Source organism: Pithys albifrons, chromosome 4, assembly GCF_047495875.1.
Source record: "Pithys albifrons albifrons isolate INPA30051 chromosome 4, PitAlb_v1, whole genome shotgun sequence".
NCBI lineage: Eukaryota > Metazoa > Chordata > Aves > Passeriformes > Thamnophilidae > Pithys > Pithys albifrons.
The window spans coordinates 32,564,385-32,570,384 of NC_092461.1; positions in this window are offsets into that span (position 1 = coordinate 32,564,385).

Below are 6,000 nucleotides of genomic sequence, written 5' to 3' on the forward strand. Positions count from 1 at the left end.
GTGTGCAAGACTGGGTTGGATGTGGCTTGGAGCAACTTGATCTAGTGGAACATGTCCCTGCCCATGGCAGGAGGGTTGGAATTAGATGGTCTTTAACACCCCTTCCAATCCAAACTATTCTATGATACAGACTGTTCTTCTCTTTGAAGAATGAAACTCATCTCTGACTTATTGAATAGGTAAGTATTAAATAAATTCATCATGGTCTAAAAGCCCTTGAACATGGAGCTTTTTTGACTAGTTAAATGAATGAGAGAGACCTTGAAATAGCAAAAACCTGAAGGCAGCAAATTAGTAAATGCTTGGAAAGTCTTTTTGGTAGGTCTTTTGGTATTTGATGTTTAGGAACTCATTTCAGGAATGTAATTCATAAATAGATGTAAGTTCCTGTGGCCCCATATATGGGGATGGAAAACTTATGTCACCCAGCTGCACACTGTTATCAGGAAGTTACAGATGTTGTTTGGGTGGGTTTGGAGGAATTTGCTATTTCTTCATGACTCCATGGCAAGATCTATACCAATTAACCAAACAAAGAAACGACAGTTCTGCTTTTTGTGTCATCAAATGAACAGGGCTAATGCCATAAGGTTTATTCTTAACTCACAAATTTCCATAAAAATACATCTGTACTTAATATTATTCACAGCTGTCCATCAACACAGGACAAGCATTTTTTATCCTTCTAGAAAGGATATAACTCTCTCTGCCTATTTTGTTAATTTTTCTCCAGAGATATTTACATACAGCTGATGGCATCAGTGATATAGTGTGGTATGATGGGATCCATCCCTGAGTATCTATTTTGGAAAACGATGGAAGTGAAGCAGAGAAAACTACAGTTCCAGAAGTTTCCTGGTCCCAACTAGTGCTGTAAGCTGTTGTGCTGGTTTAAAGGTGAACCAGCAGGGGAAATGAACTCACCACGAGAGAGATTATAAGTCAGACCTAAAATTTAATAATAATATTACAATAACAACACTGACACACAAGGGAAATTGCTTTCAACTCACAAAACCCCAGCAGTATAACCCAGTGTCCTGGGGCACAAACCCAAGGGGGTTTGTTTGCCCTTGTGCTGAGACCCCTGTGGTTCCCCCAAGTCCAGAGCAAAAGGAAATGAAAAACCTGTTGGTGCAGGCAAGGGCTGTGGTCTGGGCAAGAGCGGTAATCTCCTCCTGTCGAGGTCCTGCTGCTCCTCTGGATCCAACGAGAAGTTCCCAAGGTCTTCTTACCCACCACTTATGTACCCTCAGAGAGCACCCAGTCCCTCCCCTTGGGCGGGGACTCACACAATGGGTGATTAACTCTGGGAGCCAGGGGGAATTGAACTGTTGATGGCCCATTAGCAGCTCCACCCCCCTCAGGCTGGGTGTGAAGGTGATAATGGCTCCCTGGGCAGCTGCTGCTAATGGTCCATTGTCCTAGGGGAATGAATAGAGGGGGTAGAATACACAGCTTTGATCACCCCCACAGAGGGTTAGCTGGTCCCTCCTGCTGAACTAGGACAGCTGTTTCAGGCAATTCTTGTGGGGAAAAAACTATTGAAAAGTGTCTTCCACAGGGACTCCAAAAAAGAGAAAATACATTCAGAAGCTGATGAAAGCCCTGAGACAGACAGGGAAGGAGGGCAAAATTTAGAGGATTGCCGCCTTCATGTTGCAAACTGATTAGTAGTCAACAAGGGCTGTGCTGTTGTGCCTGTGTCTGTAGATATGGTTTTTTTCCTGACTCATTTCTCAATCATATCAAACAGCAAAGGGGGCAGCAGCAGGGAGGGCATAATTCGTGTATTGGTTAAATGCATTTTTCTTTTGAATATAATTACATTCCTCTCTCACAGGCAGAAAATTAATTGACCTCACCTTAATCCCAACAAATCATTTGTCCAGACTCAAAATGTTGCAGGAGCTGGCATATTCTCTGTGATTTGGCAGAATGCACCTCAAAGCAATCAGGATAAGCAGATAACCAAGTACTCTGGTCAGTGCCAGGAGAGACTCATTATCACAACCAGGTGGGAAAGCCAAACCAATGCCAGCTTTGTGATGCCTGGTCCAGACTGGGATTTTTTAGCCTATTATTAAAAAAAAAATTGCTAAATTCCTCTTAGTATTCTTCTGAATCAAATTGTGGTAATATGGGAAACTGTGTCCTCCTCAGAATCTAATATTGTGCTGGGGTCTCCCAGTGAAGAAACATCATGATTTTATGTCATGGCTGTGCAAAATGAAGTGTATATTTTTGAAAAAGATCTGTGGTACAGCCCTCACTCTGGTTAGGTTCTAGTCATAGACACATGGGTTTGCTAGACCAGTAAAGTGAAATTGAGAGCAGCACTTAGTATGACAGGTCTCTGTTTTCTCGAAGACAACAGGCAGATGTTTATAAGGAGGCAAAGTCTCAGTTTGGGCTTTTGAATACCTTCTTAGGGGAGTATAACAGAAAGGGATTTGTGTGCTGTTGTGACATGAAGGGAATCACAAATAAGTCCATGGCAGGCATGAGCAATGTAAAGTGGAGCACAGGTCACACCAACTTTTATAGTCTTTCTAAGACTAGGGACAATCTGCTTCTTTTTCTTTATGGTTGGAAAGCCAAATGCAGGTAAAGCTGGTAAAATGTTACTCTGTATAGCCCACAGTGATCTGGTCTAAATTCTCTGCAACACTTGGAAGCAAAGTGCATTCTGCATGGCTTTAGCCCTTGGATGGCTGGGCTTTGGACCAGTTATCCCAGATGTAACTGATACCTGTAGCTGCAACCTGTGTCCCTTCCATAATATTTATATCCCAGTTTTTCTCTCCTTTTCCTCTAACCCATGTCTCCTGTACAAACTCATCCTTTTTCCCTGCCCATAGCAAAGATAGAATCCAGTGTGATGAGCAATTGACTCTGAAAGTCAGGAGGAAAATTCAAAGAGAGTGAATAAATGCAGACCCAAATGCCTATTTACACAATTAAGACTGCAAATAGTAAACAAATAAGCCAAAATTGGTCTGCTGGACACTGAGTTAATTATTGTGCTAGAATTGAGGGCTAATTACTGAAGAAAAGAGTAAGTGTGAGATTTCTGCATTTCATCCTTGCAGGTGTCATTGGTCACACACTGATTTCTACAGAGTGGTATCATTAGCAACCTGTTCTTCAGCTTGAATGGTTCCTGAGAGCTCACAGTTCAAGTTTTCATTATTGTTCTCCAAAGAGTGAGTTCTCTGATTTGAGTTAGAGAAGGAGTGAGACATATATTCACAAATGCTCTGTCACACACACACACACACACACACACACACACACACACACACACACATAAACATGAACACAGAGATAAGCATTAGCGTCTGCTACACTTACAGCTAATTCTGCTCTAGGCCTTAGTCCAAATAAGCAACTAATAGCTTAATGTTGATACAAAATTGCATGTATTTGGAGAAACAAATGAAACTTTTCTTCCTTGAGCCATGAAATTGAAAATAAGAATCAATACCCAAACTGGAAATGCTATCTTTCATCATTACTTGCTCTTCCTCCCTCCCGTTACCTGTCTACTGCATTATGTATTCAAACCCATCCATTAAATAATCATTAGCAGCAATTGTTGTGCCTCTATCTAGAATATGTTTATCCCATGAGCATCATGAGGTGTTTACTGCAGAGACTGCAGAGAAATAGATAGGAATACAAGAAGGCTGCCTAGCACTGTGCAGTAATGATAGATTAGCTCAGGAAACACTGACTGTGCTCCATCAGGTGTCTTTTAGACAGATCTGATGATTTCTCTATCAAATTTCACATTATTTCTGTGGGCTTGGACATCAAAATCATAGAATCATCTTGCTTTAAATTGTACAAACTCTTGCTGCAAACACACATCTTGCCTGCTTGTGTAATCCAAAACTGCCACAAGCTGTTTAGCTGCAAAGTTATTTATGAATTACGCTGTCCGGTCTTTAATGTGGAACATACAGCAATACCTCTCTAGTGCTATGCACTACAGTACAAGCAGCAGGCAGCTCAGAAAGAGCATCCTTAAGAAGCTTTGATAAATCATAAAAGCAATCTGTACATGGCAGGCAGACACAGCTAGTCAAAAGGAAAGTTATTTTAAATCACCAGTAATAGTAACTGCAGACTCCCTGTCTGGTTCAGTCTGGGTTAGATGTGAACATTCCCAAGATCATTTTGTGCTCCGTGGAGTTGTGATTGCATAACTGGCTTGCAGCTTCGTCTCCTTGTGAATGGCTTTGACAAGCATGGTCTTTGGCAGGGCTAAACAGGCAGCAGGTCTTTACTTCCATTCTCAATGTTGAACTCTGAATCCAAGCTGGCACATGCATGTCCACATTGTTTCCTCCAAAGCTGAAATTCCACTGACTACTGAATCAGTGGGGTGGTATTAACAGCCCCAAATAAACTACAGAATCATTTCGTACACAAGAGAAGGGCCTTTGACACTGGAAATTTTCAGGAGAACAGGAGGGACAATCCAGATTTTGTTACTTTAATTTTGGCTTCCCAAGCTGCAAATCATTAACATATGCTTTTAAAAAATCACAGGCATTCTTAGTCATACAGCCAGTGGACAGTCAGGAGGGAAGCCTGAGGAAGAGGTCTCCTGCCCTTGCCAGCAACCACACGATATCAGTATTGGCTCATACAAACAGAATGAGTTGTGCATTCCCTTGACTGTCATTGTGCACCTGGCAGGACTGTGACAGGCCAAGAATATGATGCTGGATGTAACCCCAGCTAGTGGAACACCATGCCCAAGCACAGAACCAAGTGGAACGGTCATAAAGACAAAGCTGTATGTTCTTCTAATGGGCAATTCTGCCTCTGGCCATTAATTTCTCTTTTCTAGACTACCATCATGTATCCCGAGGGTATATGAATCACAGCTTCCTTACATTTTTCCAGTTACTGATGACCTAAATTGGAGAATCAGACCCAGTATGTGGCTTAATACCCACATATTGTTTTCATCACGACTTTCTTAGAAGTTGAGTACTGAGTTCTCACAAATCCGATTTACAGGCTGCTCAGGACTGCTGGAGTTCAACACGAACATCTCAAGAGATCAAGCTCTTAACACAGGAATTGCCATGAGGCATTCATCAAATACCATCTACATGCTTCATAAATGCTTTCATTAAAATGGCCAGTGAATCTTTGGTATTAACTTGTCCTCCCAGAAAGGACAACCATTTCTTCACTGGAAGGGTTTTCAAGCATTGGAACAGACTACTCAGGGAAGTGGTGAAGGAACCATCCCAAGAATTGTTCAAAAATGTGTAGATATGGAAATTAAAGAACATGGTGGTGGTGCTGGGTTGATGATTGGAATTGATAATCTTAGAGGTCTTTTCCAATCTTTGTGATTATATGATTCTATGAGTCTGGATTTTTATATGAAATTTATAGGAAAGCTTGGATGTAATTTTCCACTGGAGAATATGCAAGTACTGAACTAGATATGGAACAGATCTGTCACTTGGCTCTTCCATTCCAGGATTTCTTCTTCAGTTTGAACATTCCTAAGGAATGATGCTCTAGAGCTTGCATTGAAAAGCTTAATCCATTTTACTTGTGACATGTCAAAGCTCAGCTGAGAGCATATCGTGGATTTATTCTGCAAACCTTAGGTACCTGGGTTTCTGGTGTTCTACACTTCCTTTTCTATGAGAAGATTCATATACAAAGAAAGATTAGCTCTGCATTAGAAAAACTGTTGTTTATGTTATATAAATTCATGTTTTCTTTGTTGTTATATATGTGATGGCATAAAAACAAACAACAACAAAAATCCAAATCATAGTTAAATACTTAAATCCTCTTAAACCTCTTTAACAGGATGCCAGATGTTGGTGGTGTTATAGTTAAGAAATAAGTTTCTATTTTAGTTTAATTTTAGATTTTTTTTAGGCATGATATTTGTTTAAAAGTCTTCCAGTGTGATTGTCTCTGGAAAAAATAGATGCAGCAACTGGACCAACTTTTCCC